Source organism: Pongo abelii, chromosome 15 (genome assembly GCF_028885655.2).
Source record: "Pongo abelii isolate AG06213 chromosome 15, NHGRI_mPonAbe1-v2.0_pri, whole genome shotgun sequence".
Lineage (NCBI taxonomy): Eukaryota > Metazoa > Chordata > Mammalia > Primates > Hominidae > Pongo > Pongo abelii.
The window spans coordinates 98,697,818-98,720,252 of NC_072000.2; positions in this window are offsets into that span (position 1 = coordinate 98,697,818).

Here is a 22,435-nt window from a genome sequence, read left to right on the forward strand (position 1 = left end):
AAGTTTGAACTTTATATCTTGGGATTTATCTATTTCATCTAGATTTTCAAATTAAATACTAGAGAGTTATTCATTAGGCCTCTCCATTATTATTTTTACATTATATATTATTTTATATCAGTAATTCTTTTTTCTTTTTTTGTTCTGTATTTTATTTATGTCTTTCCTCCCTTCGATAAGTCCTGTTACAGAGATCTATATAGCTAATTAATCTTTCCAAAGATCCACCTTTTAGTTTTGTTACTGGTTTTTAAAAAAATTGGTATTTCATTGATTTCTGTTTATATGTTTATTTTTTTAATCACCCCTTTAAATTCTCTGGGTTTCGGTCTGTTGCGCTTTTTTCTATTTTCTTGAGATAAATGCTTAGCTTTCTTACAGTTTAATATTTCCAGTCTCCATATAAATGTATTTAAGGTTAAAAGTTTTCATCTAAATACTGATTGAGCTATGTCCCACAAATTTTTGATAATTACTATTTTCATTGTCATTTTTTTCTAAGTATTTTAAAATTTCTTTTCTGATTTCCTTTAAAACCCAAGTGTAGTTTAGTAACATGTCACTGAGTTTATTTAGAATTTTAGGCTATTCTTTTGTTATTAATTTCCAATTTTCTTTCACTATGGTCAAAGAATACTGTCTATTATGATATTGAACATTTGGAATGTTTTGAGGTTTGTAATAACCATATATGGTCTTTTTTTTTTTTTTTTTTTGAGATGGAGTCTTCCTCTGTCGCTCAGACTGGAGTGCAGTGGCGTGATCTCGGCTCACTGCAACCTCCGCCTCCTGGGTTCAAGGGATTCTCCTGCCTCAGCCTCCCGAGTAGTTGAGACTACAGGCACGAGCCACCATGCCCAGCTAATTTTTTTTATTTTTAGTAGAGACAGGGCTTCACCGTGTTAGCCAGGATGGTCTCGATCTTCTGACCTCATGATCTGCCCGCCTTGGCCTCCCAAAGTGCTGGGATTACAGGCGTGAGCCACCACACCCAGCTCATATATGGCCTCTTTTAATAAACATTTCGTGTTTTCTTTAAAAAATAATGGATATTATCTGTTTGATATGTATATATATACATTCATATGTGTATATATGTAACAACTTGAGCTTATTTTATTTAAATCTTCATATTTATGTTGATTCTTTATTTAAGCTTTCAGTTTCTCAGTGGGGAATGTTAAAATCACCAACAGCAATTGTTCACTTATTTCTCTCTGTCAGTTGTTGCTTGATTCACTTCAAGACTGTGTATTAAAGCATATATACTTTTGATAATTATATCCTCTTGTATTTATTTTTCTTGTATCTTTTTTCCATATAGCATACTTTTGTCCTAAATTTAATTTTATCCAGTGTTATGATTGCTTTCGTTTCTTTTGGTTCACTCTTACCTGATATTTTTCATCCTTTTATTTCCAAACGCTCTGTGCCTTCTTTTTTTTTTTTTTTTTGAGATGGAGTCTGGCTCTGTCGCCCAGGCTGGAGTGCAGTGGCATGTACTCAGCTCACTGCAAGCTCCGCCTCCTGGGTTCACACCATTCTCCTGCCTCAGCCTCCCGAGTAGCTGGGACTACAGGTGCCCGCCACCACGCCTGGCTAATTTTTTGTATTTTTAGTAGAGACGGGCTTTCACCTTGTCAGCCAGCATGGTCTCAATCTCCTGACCTCATGATCCGCCTGCCTCAGCCTCCTAAAGTGCTGGGATTATAGGCGTGAGCCACCGCGCCTGGCCTGTGCTTTCTTTTTTTGAGTGTCTCATGTACAAAACATTTTGTTAGATTTAGTTTTTTACCCCAAAGGAGGGTCTTTGTCTGTTAATTGGCAAAATTAACCTTTTTACATTTATTTTAATTGTCTCAGGATTGACATATTATCTTATTTTATATTTCCCATTTGCTATATCTTATTTTTTTTGTGTGAATTTTACTGACTTACATTGAAAAGATTGAGTTTTATTCCATTGGGTTAAAATATATTCATTATATTTTTGATCTTATGATGGTTTCTCTTTACTAAAAACACTAAAACCAAGTTTAGTTTAGTTTGATAAACTAACACTTTACTAAAAACACTAAACCCAAGGTCCTAGCCATCATCAAATAGAGACAAGCCATCCCCACTGTATCTTTTCCGAATTCCTGTCCCAAGAACCCAAGAGCATAAAAAATGATTGTCTCAAGCTGGCAAATTTTTGGATAATTTATGACGCAGCCATAGTACCTAGAACACATTTTGGCACCTGGAAGTGGAAAGCTGCATATGAAAGCCAAAAATGTGGCAATGACTTTGGGATCAAATGGGAGTTGGAAAATCCTTATAAAGATTGTGAGTGGAAACGTGATGACCCATGAGGAGGCTGTTGATGAGGGCTTAAAGGAAAGTGAGAAACAGGCTATAGCGAGAGGAAAGAGAATCCTTGACATGCAGTGGTAGAAAGTTTAGCAACATTGTCACCTGTGATAACATGAAAATTGAATATATAGCAAATGAAGTGGTGGTATAGCTGCTGATATTTCTCTGAAGCTAAGAAGGTTTCTGAAGTCATTGTCTGACTTCTCGATATTTATAGTAAAATGTGAGAGGATATAAATAAGCTTAACATTTTTGTTAAATATGAAACAGCCAGTGCTTATTGGGTTAAAAATAATATAGTTTCTCCTTCTTAGTCTTTCCAGGATTACCCAATTAAGAAAGAATTTCAAAACAAACATATATCTGGAGTGTAACTATAAAAGCCTTTATAAATACCTCAGAAAGTTCTACGGTGTTGCCTTAGCAGACCATTGGATCAGATATGAGGCCCTCTAATGCTAAGGATTTTAAGGTCGATGTTCCATACCAGGTTTATAGATAGCCAAAGATATAGAAAAGCTTATCTTGAAAAGATTGGTGGTTGTGGCCTTTATTATAGTGGAGTGGATTATAAATTAATTCATATAAAATTAAAAATTAAAAAAATGAGATTAGCGTTGTCTGAAAGGGACAAGACAGTGCAAAACGATGAAAGTCCTTTGAACTTTCAACCTTCTACAGGCAGGAAACAGGATACAGAGGCTCAGCCTCAAAGATGAGGTATTTTTATGGAAAAGGAAGCGTGACCCAGGCAGAATCAAGATCTCAAAAGACACAGCAAGGGGCCATGGTGAATTATCCCTAGGAGCAGATTGAGAGTGCCAATTGTTTTAAATTATGTGTGTCTCACCATTTTATGTTGTGTGTGGAGAAGTGGGAGGAGAGAACTTGTCTCTTCCGTTCGCATCTTCTTCTCTCAATCTTCTTCTCTCTTCTCTCTTCAATCTTCAATCTTCAATCTTCTCTCAATCTTCTTTAGATTGAGAGAAGCTACACACTTCAGGAAGGACGTTTAAGGACCCTCCTCTGTACTGTGACTGATTTAAATGAGGGTATCTGGATTTCAAGGGGGTGTTGCAGTTGGATGAGACTTTGGGAGTCATAGAGGAGGTGGGTGTATTTTTCATGTGTGAGGGATAATCAATTGTTGAGCCCATAGGGTGGACTGCAGTGTTTTTTCTCCGACATGGCTGCCGTCCTTCCTTCTTTCCCTCTGTGAGTGTGCTGCACCATCATCAAGAGATAGAGTCTATTCATCCCTTCTTGTGAATCTTGACTTGTTTTACTGGCTTTCTTGACTAATAGAACGTAGAAGTGATGTTCTGGAATTTTCAAGGCTAGTTCGTAAGTAATCTCGCAGCTTCTGTCTTGGGCTCTTGGAGCCCTGAGTCACCTTGTAAGATGTACAAGCGCTCTGCTAGAGAGACTATGTGGAAAAACCCTGAGACAGTATGTGGAGAGATAAAGAACCAGCTAAGTCCTGCCTCCTAGCTATCCCCACCATTGTGCCACACATGAGTGCAGCCGTCTTGGATCAGCCCAGCCCTGCCCAGCCACCTAGTGAATACTTCTGAGTGATCCCAGTTGATGCCGTGTGGAGCAGAAAAAATCACTCAGACATGCCCTGCCTGAATTCCTAACCTGAAAACTGTGAGTAATAATGGAATTGCTGTTCTTTGCTTTTCTTTGTGGAGATGGCATCTCACTATGTTGCCCAGGCAGGTCTTGAACTACTAGTCTCAAGTGATCCTCACATATTGCCCTCCCAAAGTGCTGAGATTTATAGGTGTGAGCCACCTTGCCCAGCCAAGATTGTTCTTTTAATCCATTAAATTTTGGAAGAGTTATTACATAGCAGCAGATAATTTTTAAAAAATTGCTGGGTCATATATTTAGCTTTAGTAGAAACTGTCAGACAATTTTCCAAAGTAATTGAACCAATTTGTATTTCCAAACAATGGTGTATGAGAGGCACAATTGCTCCACATCCTTGCAAATCACTGGTGTTGTCCATCTTTTTCATTTTATCCATTCTGGTGGGTGTGTAATGGTTTCACATAATAGTATCATACCTCATTTCTCTGATGACTAATGAAACTGATTACCTTTTAATTTTTTTACCATTTGGATATCATCTGTTGAGAAGTAACTGTTTAAGTTAGATTGAACAGAAGTGCCTGTTTCTGTCATATTGTCTTTTTCTTGTCAATTGGTAAGTTCAACAATCATTTGCCAGATCAATAAATTGCAATATAAGTTTGTGACTTTTCACTCTCTTAATGGAATCTTTTGATAAACATGGTTCATTATTTTAATAAGGTCCAAATCATCTGTTTATTCTTTTACAGTTAATGCTGCTTATGTTCTGTTTGATAAATCTTTGTTGATCCAAATGTTATGAAACTTTCTCTTATGTTTTCTTTGAAAAGCTTTATTGCTTTATTTTTCACTTTTAGGTTCGTTATACATCTGGATTTGATTTTTGTGTATGGTGTGAGGTAGAGGTCAAATTTATCTTATTTCATATATATGACACCATTTAGTGATGATGAGGATTGTGTTGCTTAAAAATGCCATGTAATAAAAGACAAAATGCGTTACCTCTCAGAGGATACTAAAGAGACATGAGATCAGTAATGGTGTGATTTCAGAAAAGGAGGTGGTCACTCTTGGAGAACATTGGCAAGAAGCTCCTCCTAGGATATGGGTGACCTTCTGAAAGATCTCGATGACTTACTAAATGCAGAGCTTGAATCCTTAATCAGAGAAATCATGTGCTATGTATTAAGGACCTTACTGGGACAATTGACGAAGTTGGAATATAGATGGTATGTTAGATAAAGGTATCAGTGCTAAATTTCCTCAAGTTGATAGGTTTACTGAAAAGTAATATCTCAAAATCTTAGAAAATATACACTGAAGTATTTAGGGGTACAGGGGTATGATGTATACAATTTATTCTCAAAATATTCTGAAAAAAATTATACACGCACATACATGCATACATACATATGCGTGTGTGTATGTCTTGGGGAGAGAAATTATGTGTGTGTTTTTTGTATTACTTTTATTCTTGCAGCTTTTCTGTAGGTTAGGAATTACTTCAAATACAGAGTTAAGGAAAAAGAGAAAAAGTTGGGCTCTGGCTCTTGCTCCACCACTGTCAGCAGGTGGCCTTGTGACCTTCCTCTCTGGGGCATGCTCTCACCTCTGGTGGAGCTACAGATATTCTGTGCTTCATGGGGTTGTTGTGAGGATTGGGTGATGCTTGAGCCTAGCACAGTTGCAAGCACATGTTAAGGCATGAGAATTACTGCTAAGATTGTTATTTTATCTCGTCAGTGGCTGGTGCCCACCAAGTACTGGATTCTGCTTGGGAAATGCCAGCCAAGACCTTTTCTTTCATCATCAACCTCTTAGCCCTTTAATAAAGAAGAATCATTTTTTAAAATAAAGGAACACTTTTTATAAGCAACTTTGAGCTGTTTCTCACATGTTGCCTGAACCACTGGTCTGTGCCCACCAGGCCCTGGCTAGTGGCTTCAGGTGAGTGAGACCTGCTTCCTGCTGACCAGGAGGCTGGGTTGTTCTCTTAAAGGCAGGGCTACACCTGCCCCAGACATCCTTGCCTGGTTCCCAGGTCAAATGCTGCTGCATCTGGGTCTCATTTGAGAATGACTTGCTGGTCTCTCAGGGGTCACCCCCAATACTGGAGGTAGCATCTTGCTGAAGCCCTCCATGAAGGGCCACCCCTCTGAAATCACACCATCCGTGAATGGTCACCCCTCTGAAATCACACCATCCATGAACGGCCATCCTTCTGAAATCAAACCATCCAGGAATGGCTGCTCCTCTGAAATCACACCATCCATGAATGGCCACTCCTCTGAAATCACACTGCCCGTGAACGGCCACCCCTCTGAAATCACACTGACCATGAATGGCTACCTCTCCGAAATTACAACTGTGCTGCTCTGGGTTCAACTTGCCCAATTCTGCTGAGCACAGAAGGTGAGCCAGGCGGGTTGCTCAAGGCATCTGAACTTCCCCAGCCCTCTCTAGGATCGTGTCTGTAGGAGGGAAGGGCCCAGGCCTTGCTTGGCAAGGGACAGGCCATGTGAAGCCAGAGACTACGGTGACCACAACCTCTAGAATGAGTCTTGGCTGGACTTTCCAAGCCCCACCTGGCTATTTATCTGAGGAATCATGAGCTGTGTTGGCAAACAGGGATGCCACCCAGTACTAGTGGCCAGTGTGGGGGTGGCAGGGTAGGCTGTGGGTGCTCCAAGGGCCTCTGAGTCCTCTCTCAAATCATGGACTTCTGAGCTGGACCTGGCTGTCGCTGGACCTGGAGCCTGGCTTTTGGTTGTGGTGGCCCAAGGGAACTGCCTGGATCCCTCTCCTGCCAATCTGCACTCAGGGGCCACCTGTCCTACCCACAGGCTTTGAGTGATTCCTGGACCAAGCAGGACCCCAAAACCCTCTTGGCCTCATCCTCTCAGACAGGCAGGAACATAGCCTAGATGTGCCATTCATTTGGCCTTTGTTCCTTTGGGTTACATCTTCACTGATGAGTTGCCTACATTGTCTGGATCCCCATTCTGCTCCTCTTCTCCTCCCCACCTGCCAGCCCCTGCCCTACTCTGGTCTCCCCGCAGCATGTAAGCACTGAGCCTAGTGCCCGGAGCCTGGTGCAGGGAGTAGCTGGCATTTTATTGAACCCTCACTGGGTGCTAGCTCTTGGAGTGTGGTGTAGACTGATCTACTTGATCCTCAAAGGAACCCTGTGGGTTAGGATTGGGATCACCCAGGGTAGTTTAGCTAGCAAGAACATGGGCTCTGGGTTAAAATCCAGACATCTCAGCATAGGCTCTGGTTCAAATCCAGATGTCTCAGTTAACTGTGACATGGCTCAGCCGCATCATCTGAGGGTTGCAAATTCTGGCGGCCAGGTCTCTTCAGGCTGTTGTGCAGATTTGGTGGGGTCATATGTGGCAAGAGCTCAGAGCTGCGCCTACCATATAGTAGGTGCTATATGCGTGCTAGAGATTCTTGCTGTTTCCATGTGGCAGGTTGGGAAACTGTGGCAGAAAGGGGTAGAAGACTGACCTAAGTCACACTGCCAAGTACAGGAGTCAGAATCTGAACCCAGGTGTCCTAGCTAAAGTCCGTGCTCTTACCGTGGAGCTCTTCTGCCTCTGTCTTTGTTCAGCCCTTCCCTGCCTAGTCCCACATCTGGCCAGTGGTTACGGCATTCCAGGGTTGATCCTGAGAAATTCTTTAGGGCAGACGCTGGGGCCCAGGGGCTAGATCGGGGTATTGAGTTGGGGTGTGGAGTGGTGATGTGAATGCTCCTCATTGGTCCAGGTGTGGCCTATGAGTTTAGTAGCCTTAAAAAGCCCCAGAAACGTGGGGTAGGGCGGGCAAGCTCTGCAGACACCATCTCCTCCAGGAGAAGCTGGGCCAAGTCCCTGCTCTGCCTGCCTGCCGCTCTCTCACCAACTTGCTCTGTGACCTTGGACAAGTTGCTTGACTTCTCTGAGGCTCAGCTTCTTTTTTTAAAAAAATTATTTTTAATTGACAAATTATAATTGTGTATTTTGGTGGGGTGTAATGTGATATTATGGTGCGTGTATACAGTGTGGAATGAATAAATCAAGTGAATTAACATATTCTTCACTTCACATGCTTATTTTTTGTGATGAGAACATATGAAATTTGCTCTTTTAGCAATTTTGAAATATACAGTACATTATTAACTATAGTCACCTTGTTGTGCAGTAGATCTGAAAAACTTACTCCTCCTGTCTAACTGATACTTTGTAACCTTTGACAAACACCTTCCCATCTCCTCCACTTGCCTGCCTCTTGTAAGTATCATTCTACTCTCTTTTTCCATGAGTTCAATTGTTATGGAGTCCACATGTAAGTGAGATCCTGAAGTATTTGTCTTTCTGACTGAGTCTGGCTTATTTCACTTAGCATAATGTTCATCCATGTTGTCCCAAATAATAGAATTTTCTTTCTTTTAAAGGCTGAATATTATTCCATTGTGTTTGTGTGTGTATGTGTATAGAAATGCTACTGATTTTTGTATATTGATTTAATATTCTGCAGTTTTACCAAATTTGTTTATTACTTCTTATAGTTTTTTGGTGGAGTCTAGGCTTTTTTACATATAAGATCATGCCATCAGCAAACAGAGAGAACACACACACACACACCAGATTTTCTTTATTCATTTGTTAATGGATGATTAGATTGATTCTGTATCTTGGCTATTGTGAACAACGCTGCAATGAACATGAAAGGGAAGGTATCTCTTTGACATATTGATTTCATTTCCTTTGGATAGATACCCAGAAGTGGGATCGCTGGATCATATGGTTGTTCTGTTTTTATTTTTTTGAGGAACCTCCACACTGTTTTCTATAGTGGCTGTACTAATTTACAATCCTACCAACAGTGTACAAAGATTTCCTTTTTCCACATCCTCACCAATGCTTATCTTTTGGCTTTTTGATGATAGCCATTTTGACAGGTGGGAGGTGATATCTTATTGTGATTTTAATTAACATTTCACTAATCATTAGTAATGTTGAACATTTATTCATATATCTGTTGGCCATTTTTATGTCTTGTGAGAAATGCCTATTCAGATCCTTTGTCCATTTTTAAAAATCAAAGTGTTTGTTTTTTTTGCTATTAAGTTACTTATATAATGTGGATATTAACCCCTTATCAGATGCATGGCTTCTAAATATTTTCTTCCAATCTGTAGTCTGTCTCTTCACTCTGTTAATTGTTTCCTTTGCTGTACAGAAGATTTTTAATTTGATACAATCTCATTAGTTTATTTTTGCTTTTGTAGTCTGTGCTTTCAGGGTCAAATCCAAAAATTTGTTGCCCAGACCAATGTCATGTAGTTTTCCCTTTATTATTTCTCTAGTAGTTTTGCAGTCTCAGGTCTTATATTTAAGTCTTGAATCTATTTTGAATTTTTTTTGTATGATGTGAAATAAAGGTCCAATTTCATTCTTCTGCATGTGGATATTCAGTTTCCCCAGCACTATTTGTTGAAGAAACTGTTCTTTGCCTGGTGTGTGCTCTTGATACTTTTGTTGAAATCAATTGACCATAATCACATGGGTTAGTTTCTGGCCTCTATTCTTTTCCATTGGTTTATGAGTCTGTTTCTATTAGCCAGTACTGCTGTTTTGATTACTATAGCTTTGTAATATATTTTTAATCAAGAGGATGATACCTCCAGCTTTGTTCTTTTTGCTCAATTGCCTTGGCTATTCAAGATCTTTTGTGGTTCCATATGAATTTTAGGGTTGTTTTTTCTATTTCTGTGAAAAATGCTGGAATTTTGATAGGGATAGCATTGACTCTGTAGATTGCTTTGAGTAGTGTGGTCATTTTAACAATATTATTTCTTTCAATCCATGAACACAGGTTACCTTTCCATTTATTTGTCCCTTCTTCAATTTCTTTCATTAATGTTTTATAGTTTTCAACGTATGGGTCTTTCACCTCCTTGGTTAAATGTATTCCTGAGTATTTTATTTTTTTGTAACTATTGTCAATGCCATTGTTTTCTTGATTTCTTTTTTTGATAATTTGTTGTTAGTGTATAAAAATGCTACTGATTTTTGTATGTTAATTTTATATTCTGCAATTTTCTCGAATTTGTTCATTAGTTCTAACAGCTTTTTTGTGGAGTCCAGGCTTTTCTATATGCAAGAGCATGCCGTCAGCAAACAGAGACGATTTAGCTTCTTCCTTTTTCTATATGAGACTCAGCTTCTTGTCTTTCTAGCTTCCCTGAGGAGGAAAGTTAGATTGAAAAACTAAAGAGAAAACCTATGCAGACCTTTGTAGTTGGTCACATCTGCTTTCTGTACTACTATAATGAATTACTAATTATGTGACTTTGTCCAATTTCATATGCTCCACAAACCCCAATTTTCTGATACATTAAATGAAGCAAAGAATATTACCTGTCTAAGAGTGTCACGGTGATGAGTGTAAACAGTTAATGTAGTGTTTTCAGTACACACAGTGGTCAGTAATTTTCCTTTTTCCTTGTGCTCTTGCCAGTTCTGGTTGTCAATGTCATGCTGACCTCATTAAACAAGTTGAGGTGTGTTATTCTAAGGCCTGGAAAAATGTGTAAGCTTGACGTCAGTTTTTCCTTAGATGTTTGGTAGAATTTGCCAGAGAAACCATTTGGGCTTAGAATTTTCTTTGAGAGATATTTTTATTTATGGATTTAATTTCTTTCCTAGTTAGAGAACTATTCAGATTTTCTATTTCTTTAAGTTTTTTTTGAAATTTGCCCATTTAATCTAATTTCTAAAGCTTACTTATACAAAGTTTTCGTACTATCTTCTAATTACCTCTTTAGCATGTTTCAGATCTACAGTAAATGGTCCATTTTTCATTCCTGTCCTAGCTTATTTGTGCTTCTTCTTTTTTTTAATCAATCGTTAAAATTATGGCATATTCAAAGAACTGACTTTTGAAGTTCTTGATCTATCTAATTTTATGTTTTGCTTTCTATTTCATTAATTTTTGTTCTGCTTATTTCCTTTTTTCTATGTTGTTTTGTTTCATTTGTGCTTCCTTTTCTAATTTCTTGAGATGATTACCTCGTGGATATTTTTTCCTTTATAGGAAAATATATGCCTTAGAAGCAGTAAAATTTCCTCCTAAATATAGTGCTAGATGTGTCTCCAAAGATTTTTAACAGCTTTATTGTGATATAATTTGTATACCATAAAACTCACTCATTGTCAGTGTCTAATCCAATGATTTTTACTTAACTCATAGAGTTGTGCCATTTTCACCAGAATCCAGGTTTAGAACCTATCTGTCACCACAAAGATCTGCAGGACCCCTTTCGCTGTCAACTGACCCTCTCAAATGTGTAGAGCCAGAAAGTGGACCAGCTATAACCCTAGGCCACCACTGATCCACTTTCTGGCTCTACACATTTGCCTCTTCTGGATAATTTACATAAGTGGACCCATAGGTAGCCTTATGGATCTAGCTTTTTTCACTTAGCACGACGTTTTCAAGATGCAACCACATTCTACACGTGGCCCTTGAACAACGTGGGGGTTAGGGGAACCAATCCTCCATGCAGTTGAAGATTCACAAGTAACTTTTGACTCCCCAAAACTTAACTACTAATAGCCTACTGTTGACCAGAAGCCTTACCTAAAACATAAATAGTCAATTAATATGCATTTTGTTGTTATAGCATTATATAGCATATGCTTACAATAAGGTAAGCTAGAGAAAAGAACATGTTATTTAAAAAATCATAAGGAAGAGAAAATATATTTTCTATTTATTAAGTGGAAATAGATAATCATAAATGTTTTCACCCTCCTTGTGTTCATGTTGCGTAGGCTGAGGAGGAGGAGAAGGAGGAGGGGTCGGTCTTGCCATCTCAGGGGTGGCAGAGGAGGGAGAAAGTCAAACGTGCTTTATTCAAGGGTTAACTATAGTAAGATCATTAGCTCATTCCTTTTTATTGCTGAATAGTATTCCATTGTGTAAAAGTTTATTAATCAATTCACCAGTTGATAAATGTTTAGATTGTTTCCAGTTTGAGGCTATTATTTATATATGAATTGATATTATTCATATAGTATTGTATTCATATATTTATTTATCCATTAAGGAATTCATTTTGTTCACATAGACTTGTGTTCATGTGCAAGTCTCTTTTTGTATAGACTTACGTTTTCATTTCTCTTTGTAGAATTGTTGAGTGATATGTTCATGTTTGACATTTTATGAAAGTGCCAAATTGTTTTACAAAGTGACAGCACCATTTTATAATCTCACCAGCAATGTGTGAGAGTTCTAAGTTCTCCATCTTAATAAACACTTAATATTGTCTGTTTTTTTGTTTTAGACATACTAGTGGTTGTGTGGTTGTAGCTCATTATATTATAGTTTTAATTTGCATTTTCCTACTGACCAAATAGAGTGCCTTTTCATGTGCTTATTAGCCATCCATATGTCTTGTTTGGTGAATGTCTATTCAAGTCATTTGTCATTTTTAAATTGGATTAAGTCATTTGTTTTATTATTGAGTTACAAGAGTTCTTTATATATTTTGGATACAAGTTCTTTATCAGTGATATGATTTGCTAACATTTTTTTCCTATCTGTAGCTTGCCTTAAATTTTTTTTATTTTAGAAGTTTTAGATTGACAGAAAAATTGGAAAGATATTATGGAGAGGTCCTATGTACCCCATGCCCAGTTTTCCATATTATTGACAACTTATATTTATATATGTTCATTGTAATTAATAAACCAATATTGATACATTATCATTTTCTAAAGTCTATACTTTACTAATATTTCAATGTGAGTCTTTCTTACCAAATGTCCTTTTCTATTCTGGGATCACATCCAGGATACCACGGAACACTTAGTCATTATGTTTCCTTAGGCTTCTCTTGGCTGTGACAGTTTCTTTCCATGGTTTTGATGACCTCGCCAGTTTTGAGGCCTACTAGTCAAATATTTTGTAAACTGCCCTCTAGTGAAACTTGCCTGATGTTTTTCATGACTATATTGGGGTTATGGGTTTTTCAGAGGAAAACCACAGATGTAAAGTGCCATTTTCATCACATCACATCAAGAGTACATACCATCAACATGACTTATCACTGTCGATGTTGACCTTGATCACCTGTTTGTCCTGTTTATCCAGTTTCTTCACCATAAAGTTACTCTTTTGTACACTGTCCTTCCTGGAAGGAGTCACTATGTGTAGCCCACACTTAAGGTGAAAGGAATTAAGCTCTACCTCCTTGAGGCTATTTACATAGTATATTTGAAATTCTTCTGCATGGCAGATTTATCTCTTCTTTCCAATTTATTAATTCATTCAATAATTTATTTATAACAGTATGGACTCATAAATATTTATTTTATACTCTTGAGTTATAGCCTATTATATATACACACTATTATAATCTGTAATACTACTTCACTTACTTTTTGTTCAAATTGACCCGACTTGGATCATTGGGAGCTCTTTCAGTTGACTCCTGTGTTCCACTGACATACTCCCAGCACTGTGATGGGTTTAAAACACTTCCTTATTTCCTGGCAATACAAGACGCTCCAGCATCATTTTGTATATTTCTTGCCCCAGTCCTAGACTCAGTCATTTCTTCAAGGAGGCCTGGTTACTTCTATTGGAGAATGGTGTTAGAAACCAAGATCCTGTTGCTCTGTGTGCTTACTGCTGCTGAAGTATCATTGCTTCTAGACCCTCTCAGCTGACAGAGTGTATTATTCCATTCTCACATGGCTATGAATAAATACCCGAGTCTGGGTAACTTATAAAGAAAAGAGATTTAATTGACTCACAGTTCCGCATGGCTGGGGAGGCCTCAGGAAACTTACAGTCATGTTGGAAAGCACCTCTTCACAGGGAGGCAGGAGACAGAATGAGTGCCAGTAGGGGAAATGCCAAAGACTAATAAAACCATCAGATCTCATGAGACTCACTCACTATCACGAGAACAGCATGGGGGAAATTGCCCTGATGATCCAATTACCTCCACCTTGACATGTGGGGATTACAATTTAAGATGAGATTTTAGGTGGGGACACAGCCAAACCATATCACAGAGCAAGGGAATATATGTATAGACACAAACCAGTGCCTATATACATATCTTTTAGCATTTATACATATAACCATCTATCTCTAGATTAAATAGCAAATCATGAGTTTATACTAATATCTCCAACTCTAAGTCATAGACCATCTCAGTTTCCTCTTACTTATCTGTCACCTCCCGCCCCAACCTGGCTCCCACCACCCGCCTTCCATTTACTTCATTTGGCTAATTGTTTAATTCCTGTATATATGCATATTGGTATCAGAATTGTTAACTTGTACCCGTGTGGGAAACAACTTTTCTAACTACATCACAGTGCTTACATGCAATTTCTTTTGCCTTTACTCTTTCTCCAGTCATTTCTAAAGTTACTCAGGTCAGCAACCCCTATCCTGTCAGTGAAGTTGTTTCACATATTTCTAATACAATTAGATTGTTTGGTCATATTCTACTTTTTATCCTGAGATCCTCCAACTCTTTAATGAGTATTCTTTAATTTGCAGGTTCATGTTTTGTGTTGTAAAATTCTGTGGGCTTTGACAAATGTGTAGTGTCATGTGTCCGCCATTATAGCATTGTACAAAATAGTTTCATCACCCTAAAAAATAGCCTGTGTTTCAACTATTTTACCCTTCTCTCCTTCCCCTGAACTCCTGGCAGCCACTGGTCTTTTTACTGTTGCTATAGTTTTGCCTTTTCCAGAATATCTTATAATTGAAGTCATATAGTATGTAGCCTGACTTCTTTCAGTATGTAGACTGACTTATTTCACTTAGAAATAGGCACTTAAGGTCTCTCCATGTCTCTTTAAGATTTGACAGCTCATTTATTTTATTACTTTATCTTTTATCATGAAATTACATTTATTGTTTGCATATACCAAACTTTGTTTATCTATTAATCTATTGAAGGACATCTTGGTTGCTCACAGTTTTTTATTTATTTATTTATTGATTTTGAGACAGAGTCTCACTCTGTTGCCCAGGCTGGAGTGCAGTAGTGCAATCTTGGCTCACTCCGATCTCCACCTCCCAGGTTCTAGCAATTCTCCTGCCTCAGCCTCCCTAGTAGCTGGGATTACAGGCATGTGCCACCATGCCTGGATAATTATTTTGTTTTTGTATTTTTAGTAGAGAAGGGGTGTCACCATGTTGGCCAGGCTGGTCTCGAAGTCCTGACCTCAAGTGATCTGCCCACCTCGGCCTCCCAAAGTGCTGAGATTACAGATGTGAGCCAACCGTTCCTGGCTTGCTCACAGTTTTTAATGATTATGAACTATAAACACTTGGGTACAGGTTCTTGTGTGGAGAAAGCTTTCTAATTGGTTGGGTAAATATCTGAGATAATGATTGCTGCATCTTGTGATAAGACTGTGTTTCAGTTTGTAAGAAACTTGTGGCTGGTCTTTTAATTTTCTTAGTAGCATCTTTTGAAGTATAAACATTTACTTTAGTAAGCTCCAATTTACCTTTTTGTCTTTTATTGCTCATGCTTTTGGTGTCATGTATAGGAATACCTTACCTAACCTGAGATCATAAAATGTTTCTCCTATGGTTTATTGTAGAAGTTTTATTGTTTTAGCTTTTACATCTAAGTCTGGTTCATTTTAAGTTAATTTTTGTGTACAGTATAAGAAAGTGGGGCATATGTTCTTTCTTTTTTTCCACATAGATATCCAATTGTCCTAGGCCAATGTGTTGAAAAGACCATGCCATTGAATTTTCTTGGGATCTTTTTTGAAATATTATTGAGCATTATTAATATATGAGTTTCTTCCTTATAATTATATACACTACATTTACTCATCCTCTAGTTCTTTAGATAGCATTATTGGGTCAGTATCTTTCCCATATTTTCCGTCTCTCCTTCTTCCACCTCTACATTTAGGGAGTTAGTTTAGGCCACTGTCGCAATAGTTGAGGAGAAACATAATGGTAGCTTGGACAAGAGGGTAGCAGTGGACTTGGTGAGAAGTAGTTGGATTTTAGATATATTTTAGAGGTAGGGCTGATGATATTTGCTGACAGTATTTGCTGACAGATGCAGTGTGTGCTGTAAGAAAAAAATGACAGGTCAAGGATGACTCCAAAGGTATGAACCCAAGCAATTGGAAGGATGACATTACTGTTAACTATTAACTAAAATGAGAAGACTGAAAGTGGAGCCAGTTTGGCTGTAGGGATCAGGAGCTCAGTTGTAAATATGTTATGTTTGAGATGGCTATCAGATGGCCAGTATGCAGTTGGATGTATGAGTCTGGAGTTCAGAGGTGACATTCGTGCTGGAGATACAAATTTAGGAGCATCAGATTTTAGATGGCTTTTAGGATCCATGAGACGAGATGAGATCCTCTAGGGACTGAGTGTAGACGGAAAAGAAAAATGGCTCAAGGACTGAGTCCTGGGATACTCAAAAGTTAAAACAGTTGGAGAGGTGAGGCAGAGCCAGGCTAGGAGGCTGAGAAGCAGCAGCCAGCTGGGCACAGGAGAGCACAAGATGACCAGGAGAGTGTGTGTCCTGGAAGCCAAGCGATGAGAATATTTCTAGAGCCAGAAGTGATAAATTCTGTCCACTGATGCTAAACAATCCGGAAAAATGCAGACTAACAACTGTTGGAGGAATTAGCAATTGATCATGGGTGACTAGCCAAGAGTAATTGGGTGCAATGGTGGTGGGATTGGTGGGGATGGAGAGGGAGCCTGAGTGGAGCATGTTTGAGAGAAGGAAAAGAGATGATTTTGTGGGATGACCAACTTGTCCTTGTTTGTCTGGGAACTTTCCTGGTTTTAGCATGAAAGTTTGCATCCTATGACTTCTGGTTTGAAAACTGAAAGATCCCATGTCCTGGAACCCTTTCATTTCCAGGCAAACTGGAGTGGCTAGTCACCTCAATTTGAAGACAGGGGAATAAATACGTTTTTCAAGAAATGGTGTGTTAACTGGAGGAGGAAATGATATCTATCTATCATCTACCTACCTACCTACCTACCATCTATCTATCTATTTGAATATGGAGGCAAAAAAGCGTGTTTGCACCCTGATAGAAAAAGCCCAGTAGATAGGGAAGATTTATGAGTTAGGAGTAAGAGGGAAGGGTAGCTGGTGCAATGTCTTCATTATTGTATTTTATTTGAGTGAGATAAAATACAATGGCAGCATCAGTGGATGGGTGGCCCTAGCGAGGAGCATGGCCAGTCATCCATTGTGGCAGGAGGGATGGCAGAGGCATGGCCAGAGCGGCAGGTGAGTGGGCAGATGATTGCCTACATTTTGCCAGTGAAAAAGGAAGTGATGTCATCAGCTCAGAGTAATTTGGGGATGAGGGTGTGGGAGGTAAAGGTATGAGAATGAAGGCATAAAGTATTTATTTAGGGCAGTGGGAATATGGAAGGGTTCAGGGAGTAGAGAATGCTTGCTCTCCAGGATCCAAGCCCTATTGAGGTTAGTGATCATGAATTTAAAATGGGGCTAGCCTGTGTAGTGTGGTTTTCTCTGGCTACATTCAACAGCTCGAGTGTTGGCATGGAACAGGAAGAGAGCTGGAGGGCTTGTCAAGCAGCTCTGATAAAGCAAGAGGAGGACAAAGGAGCAGAAGCTGTGACTGATTATGACATTGAAGCTGGGCAAGAAGGAAGTGAGGACCCGAGAGAAGAGAGAGAAATGAAAACCAGTAGAATCAATGGATGTGCATCCCAGTGGGACTAGAGGATTGTTGGAGTTGGGTACCAAAAGGAATGAGCTAGAAAGAAAGGAGGTGGTTGTTGGTCTGAGAGTAGAATACTTGAGATGGTGGGGGTTAACTGTTGTAACAACAGTGTCTATGGAATGACTGTAAGAGCGGTCAAAGTTCCGGTGGGTTCTTGTCAACTTGTAGCTGTTCTTTGGCACCAGCTCAAAGTGAGGCTACACCTTTCTGCCTCTTGCACATGAGTCAGACTCTGTCACTACTGGGCTGCTTGCCCACTCAGCTTAAAACCATCTGGCACACCTCCCAGCAAGAACATGGATTCTATTTAAAGAACAGGAAAATATGTCACACCGATGAACATTTGCCCATGCACCCAGGGTGGCTGCATGATGGTAGCATGTTGTATATACCTGTGTGATGAGTTCTTGTAGGATGGACCCATCACCTCAATCTCTATGTCCTTTCAGCCCTAGAAATGTGCCTGGCACACAGTTGCTACTCAATGGATGCTTAGTCAAATGACTTATATAGGATTGAATGTTAAATGGAGACTCTTATGAAGATGTCAGTCTCTGCTCTGCAGTCTCCCGTCATTCAGGCGATTCCCTCATGGAGAGAATTTTACAGGCAGAGTTTAGGGAGCCTTTGTTTTTGCTTCCCTGAATCCTTTGCAGGAACATAGCTGAGGCATGTAAATGGCCTTCAAATGCAACATAATACCAAGTAGCTCTCTTTTCAAAGAGACTCAGAGACAATCCCTGCATGCTTTCCTTCTCAGACACTTGTGGAGGAGACCTGAAACCCCATTCGACCCATCGGATACCAGTGGGCAGCAATGACAGGACGGTCCTGCCCCCTCCATGTCACACACATGTTTCCAGGACACTCTCCACAGAGTCCCCAAGTCCTGCCAGGGGGACAGCCAGTCCAGCATCACCAGAACACCCACCCCCGCCACACATATACAGAGTTGTCATTTGCTGGTTTATGAAGCCGATCTCTCAAAGGAGAACAACAGTTCTGCTACAATACAGGTGGTGAGGGTCTGAGAAAACTGGAAGCCAGGGAAAAGTCCAGAAGGCAGCAGAGGATAGGAAGCCAGTGAAAGTCCATGAGAGTGACTTAGGTCTAAGATCCTCATTGCATTAAGGCAGTGAATGAGTTTGGCTGGTGATCTGTGTAACCGTGGACCTTGGTTTGTGGATCTGTGAAATGGGAAAATCACTCACAGGTGCTTTGTGCAAAGACCAGAGGATGGAGCCATAAGTTGTGTGCTGTGCCGATGAGCTCCAGCCATGGTTTTCTTTTTCCTTCAGGAGCCCCTAGCATTGCACAGCACCGGGAGGGTTGGGGGTGGGGGCAAGGAGGCATGAGCTCTTGTCACCTAATGGTGACTATTCTTTGGGATTCATTACTTTCTTCATGAAGGGGAGGTTGCAGCTGCCTTCCTCAAAAATTAATAGTAGGAAGGGCCTGTTGAAATGGAGGGTGGGGAGAAAGTGGTGGGGAGGGACTAGAGGTCAGTGACATCTTCCTCTTCTACTCCTTCCTCTTCCTTGGTCAGTTCCACCCTGTGCTCTGCCTTTGAGGAACCACGATTCACAGTGTTGATCCCAGCAGAAGTTGTCCCTTCCTTCAGGAGGTGCCACACTGAACCTCAGTCTGAGCTTGGCCCAGGAGGTCCAGATTCGAGTCCTGGTTCTGTCCTGACTAGAGGCATGACCTGGTGCATCCTGTTCCCTGGTGGAGTCTCAGTTTCTTCATCTGCTCCTTCCCTCCCCACCAGGAGTGGGGATGCTTGCCTTAGCAGCGAGCTTGGGAAAACCTTCCCCCACGTCACAGGCCCAGCCCGCTCCTCAGATCAGGTGTCCTCGGGACACCAGTGGGTGTTGTAATTTGACATTTCCACCTTTGACTTCCCCCAGCAGTGGAGCAGCATCACAGTAACTCCACTGGTGCGTGGTGAATGTGGGAGAAAATGTGTGCACTTTTAGAAATGACCGGACACTGGTGGATTTTAACTTTTACCTTGAAGGCCTTCATGGGCATGGTTTGCAGAGAAATTCTCAAGGCCTGCATGGTAACTGAATATAGCTGAGATGCCTGTTTCAGGCAAGAGCTGGTCCAGTTGAATATTCCCAAGTAGGGAGAATTTTGGAAAATTATGGCCTCCTCCTTCTATTCAGGGGAGTGAGAGGAGAAAACAGAGCTGAAATAATGTCATCTAATAAACTGCCCCAGCCAGCAATCTCACTGCAGAATAACAGAATAAAATTAATGTCAGCTGTGTTTCCCGAGTGTGCCTGCAATACACGGGTCTGTGCCAGGTTCTTTACAAGGAAATTTTGATTCATCCTCACTGTAATCCTAGGGACTGAGTGCCCCAAATATCCACTTTACAAATGAGAAAATGGAGGGTTGAAGAGGTTGAGAGACTTGCCCAGCGGTTAGGAACATGGTTCGTAAAAAGCTCAGAGTGAACCCAATGCTGAAGCCCCTTCTCCAGCTGCGTTGCTGCTTCTCCGTCTGGACGTGGCTTGCTCCTGAGTGCCGTGGAATAGGAGCATCTCTCTGTCGGTCTGCTTACCTTTGTTCCAACACATAGCCTCACCCTGTTTTCTTCCCTCTCTAAGCCCAGCCTCCAGGGCCTCAAAGGTCCCAGGGGAGGATTGAGAGCTACCTTTTCTTGTGTTTACCTTTCCATGTCTTACATCAATGGCACATGATGGGTGCATACTCTCTTAGAAGTGGAATCTAAAAAGTCAAACTCTTAGAAGCAGGAGCTGGAAGGGGGTGGCCAGGGGCTGGGGAGAGGGAAAATGGGAGAAGTTGATCAAGGGGAAAACGTTCAGACGAACACATTCCGGATTTCTATTGTGCACCACGTGCCTAGAGGTATGTATACAGCGCTGTGTGCTTGAAATGTATTAAGAGGCTAGATCTTAATTATTCTCACCATACAAACAAAAATGGTACTCATGTGAGGTGATGGATCTGTGAATTTGATTGTGGGAATCATGTTCAATGTATACATACATTGAAACAGCCATTGGACACCTTAAACATACACAGCTTTTATTTGTCAATTCTACTTCAAGGAAGCTGGAAACAGATAAAAATGAAAAGCACAAATTAGAAAACAAAGACAAAGACAAACCATCTGTGGGCACAATTTCTGCATGGCAGCCTGATTGTGACTTGTGTCCACAGCCTGGGGGACGACTCACCATTGAGAATTTATCTTCCCAGCTCTAGTTTCCCAACTGCCTTGGCCACAAGAAAACGTGCCTTCTTCCCTCTTCCTGCCATGACTCACCTAGTAGCTTCCTGGTGGCAGGAGGCTGGAGCCTCCTAGCAGCTCCAGCGTGGATAGACCAAGCAAAGTGGGGTGTGGTGGGGAAGGCTGGAGGCTGTCAGCCCTCTCCAGGGGAAGGGCGCTTGAGGAGTGTGAGAAAGTCCTATCAGGATGAGCTCAACCCTCAGATCAATGCAGCCCATTGCATGTCCATCAGACAGGCCTTCCGTGGGGAATGAAAACTCAGGACTGAGCAAAGTGTCCCCACCTTCTAGCATCCCACAGGCCACACACAGTCTAGAATAGGAGCGACTCTGCTCCCCAGGGAACATCGGGCAATGACTGGGGACATTTTTGGTCATCACTACTGTGGGTGTGTGTGTGCTGCTGGCATCCAATAGGAAGAACATCCTATAATGCACAGGAAAGCCCCTGAACCACACAGGACTGTCCGGCCCATGATATGATGAGGCTGAGAAACCCTGAGCTGGAAGAAAGGGCCGGGCCTAGGGACAGAATGATGGGTGTAGAGAAGGCACTCAGGGCACAGCACGTGCATCACCACTTGGTGATTTGTAATGACAGGGGATCTGGAAGATCTATCAGGAAGCAATGGGATTTAGGTCAGAGCTCCCCAGTCCTTAATATGCTCATGAATCTCCTGGGATCTTGTGAAAATGAAGATTCTGGTTCAGTAGGTGTGGGGTAGGGTCTGAGAGCCTCTGATTCTTACAACTCCCGATGAAGCCAGTGATGTTGGTCACAGACAACACATTGAGTAGCAAAGACCTCAAATACTTGAGAAAAGCAAGGAACTTGATCACAGAGTGTGACCAAGAGGAGAGACGTGCAGATGGCTTGAAAGTGGCTTTTGTGTAAAGCCTCCCTGAGAAGTGACCAGTAAAGCAGCCCGGTCCCAGCTCCCTCTGAGTTAATTACCAGTCATGTTGACTGCATCAGTATATGAGCTGGAAAGACAGCTCCTTGGCCACTACCCAACTACCGTCCATGGAACTGTAGCTTGTTTAAAGGTCTTATGTTAAAATGCCTGCCATGTTTACGTGCTGTTTGAGAAATGCTGAGTAAAGCTAAGTTAGACATTGTTCCATTCTGTACAACTTCTCAGTGCTTTGAAGTGCTAAGGTGAATTGTAAATCTCTCAGAGGAAGATGCAATGTGACAACATGGTGGTCGTGGTGATGATGATGAGAATGATTTTATTGTGCTAGCACACTTGTTTCCATCTCTTGGAGGAGTGAATGGCTGAATCCTGTTTGATAATTAGTGCGTGACCTAGTCCCACCCCCTCATGTCATGGTCCAGAAGACCAGAGGGATTTCAGCCTCCAGCTGCAGAGACTACCTCTGCAGAGCTGCAGAGGTAGATGTCGAAAGGGTTCCATTGCATGCAGGGGGCAGGGATAGCTGAGGTTTTA